Below are 2,999 nucleotides of genomic sequence, written 5' to 3' on the forward strand. Positions count from 1 at the left end.
TGATTTGGCACGTTAATTATTTGATGGTTTAGTGTTGAAATTACTCATGGAGTTTACTTTCTTTGTAGCAAAAGATCTCCTGGATCAAGTTGGCAGCCTGGGGCGATTCCAGATCCTTCAGACAATTTTCATTTTGATCGGCAATATCATGGTGGCTGCCCATTCTGTACTGGAGAACTTCACGGCAGCTATACCCAGTCATCAATGCTGGGTCCCTATCCTTGACAATGACACTGTCTCTGATAATGAAAGTGGGATCCTGAGCAAAGAAGACCTCCTAAGGGTCTCCATTCCCCTGGACTCCAACCTGAGACCAGAAGTGTCATTGTTTTGTGCAACCACAGTGGCATCTCCTTCATTAGAATGGCACTGTCTCCAATGTGACAGAGACAGACACAGAGCCCTGTGTAGATGGCTGGGTGTATGACCAAAGCACCTTCCGCACTATTGTGACTGAGTGGCACCTGGTTTGTGAATCTCAGTTACTGGATTCAATAGCTAAATTTTCATTCTTGAGTGGTACATTATTAGGAAATATTCTATATGGCTGCTTAACAGACAGGCTTTATCCACATTTACAGCTGCTTACATATGTTCATTATAGGCTATGATCCCTATATATGGGAGAAGGTGCAGTTTGTTCTTTCTGGGATTGGGTGACCTCACTTAATATTACACTTTTTGGATCCACCCTTTTCTGGCAAATCTCATGATTTCTTTACAGCTGAAGAATACTCATTGTGTGTAAGTATCATATTTCATTATTGATTCATCTGTTGATGGACAACTAGGCTGGTTCTTTGTCCTTGCTATCACAACTATTGCAACAATAAAATGAAGAGCAGTGTCTCTTTGGCACAGTATGGAGTCCTTTGGGTATATGCCCAAGAGTTATATGATTGGGTCATATGGTAATTTTAATTTTAATTTTTTGAAGAAACTTGCCACCTACCAGCAGTGGATAAATGTTCCTCTCTCCCCACATCATCTTCAACATTTGTTTTCAGGTTTCCTGATGATAACCATTCTGCCTAGGGCATCCCTGCTCACAGTGAACAAAATCTGAAAGGTCCCTCTTAGTACTATCAGAGCGGATAGTAATTTTTCAAGTAGGAATGCTGGAGGCACAGAATTCTGGAGCAGGTTTGTAAGCTGCTCCTCATGGAACAGTGCTGTGTAAATACCAAACAATTAATTTTGATTGGAAGCAATATTCAATAATACGTCTCAAGTCTTGTGGTACATTCCTTGCTTTTTTGTTAATTACTAGGAGTATTTACATAAATGTAAATTTGAGGTTCCGCATTACAAGTTGTACTTTCTTTTTCAATGAAGACTCATTAAAATATTTATTCACCCTAAAAGATTTTTACTTTCTATGCATTGGTTTTTCTCTGCATGTATGTCTATATGAGAGTATCAGATTCCTTGCAATTGGTGTTAGAGAAAGTTACGAACTGCCTTGTGAGTGCTAGGGCATGAACCCACATCCTCTCCTCTGAAAGAACAGTGTTCTCATCCCCTGAGCCTTTGTAATTACTATTTTTATTGTGAAAAAAATCCCTTCGCAAATATAGAAAAATGTATCTGCATGTTGGTTATAAAAACACCAACTTCTGGGTAAAAGAAATGCAAATTTCTGAACTCTAAAACCTAAATGTTACTGTTTTTTATTTTAATAATTATCATATGTACTATTGAACATGGTGTATACTTAAATAATGATAAATAGTTTTATTTTGAAGCTCATATATCCAAGTAAGAATTCTTGTGCCTTATTTAGCACATTTTTAATTTGTCAAATAAAAGTCATTATAGCCCTCTTATCTCTGATAATGAAGCATTCTTTTTGATTCTGAACAGAGAAAATTTTTCCATATTTGATTTGATGTCAAAATACCTATGTTTGAATCTTATTCTTATCATCTTAATATTAACTGAAGGTAAGATAATTTCCAAGGCGTAGACTTCAACATTTGAAGAAAAAGACAAGCGTATCAATCTGCTATTGCTGTGAAGAAATTATATAGATAATGGACTCAAACAACTTGGAGAAAATTGGCTAATCAATAAATGGTAACTATCTTTATTTCAGTTGAGTTACTTTAATATAATGATTGCTAATCACCTCCCCTCCCACAAGCAGCTTACTTAGTCTCTAATGGGAGGGACTTGTAGTCAAACATTAGGCAGATCTATGCGGCAGCAGAACGTAATAGCTCTACTGGAAGAAGTTCAATGTTTAAGTGCACACTAAGCCCGGCAAGCAGTTCCACTTCCTTAGTGCTCAATTAAATACACCAGCATCACACTCGGAACTGTATTAAGTCTGCTCAAAGGCACAGGATGATTTATGAAGTGATGCCCCACTGCTCCAGCAGGAATGCATTTGCATGATAAAAGGGCCATTTGATCCTTACTTAATTTTCAGAGAATTGCTTTCCTTAAGCCTTATTCTTGGCTTGTTTTCATTGGGGAAGAATTTTTCTCATTTAATAAGTACCTGTACTCTTATGACCACCTAAAAGAATGGAAGCTTAGAGATATGATGTTTTGGTCTTTACTTTTAATCTGGATAGAAAAGCAAAGTTGCTGATAGGATTTACTTACGTGTTTTCTGAATCAATGTCTTCTATAAAAGCTACATTCCTCTGATAAACTCCAACCCACTGTTTTTAAACATGAAAAGTGAAGCCTGTGTAAGGTACTTGAAGAGGAGCTAAGAACATGACTGAGGTTGAAAGTAGTCAAAAGCCTCACACAACTTTTAATCCTGTGAACCAATGACTAATGACTAACTTGTCAAGAATATTCACTGATGCAATAGTGGCATGCATGCTATGGGAGTAGCCATCTGATTTATGGTTGAAGTCTCATCCCACAAGACATAACCTATGTAGCTACCATCCTATTAACTTGGACAAGAACCTTTGGCTGGTTAGGTAACAGATACCAGGCAAGAACATGTTATTTTATTCTGCTAAGCAAATTTAACCTTA

General features: G+C 37.1%; 1 pseudogene; it reads left to right on the plus strand.

Annotated features, from left to right (window-relative positions):
• The first annotated feature begins 46 nt into the window (after positions 1-46).
• On the plus strand, positions 47-611 carry LOC106143929 (annotated as a pseudogene).
• The last annotated feature ends 2,388 nt before the right edge of the window (positions 612-2,999 follow it).

The sequence above is a fragment of the Microtus ochrogaster genome, chromosome 15 (assembly GCF_000317375.1).
Source record: "Microtus ochrogaster isolate Prairie Vole_2 chromosome 15, MicOch1.0, whole genome shotgun sequence".
In the NCBI taxonomy this organism is placed as follows: Eukaryota; Metazoa; Chordata; class Mammalia; order Rodentia; family Cricetidae; genus Microtus; species Microtus ochrogaster.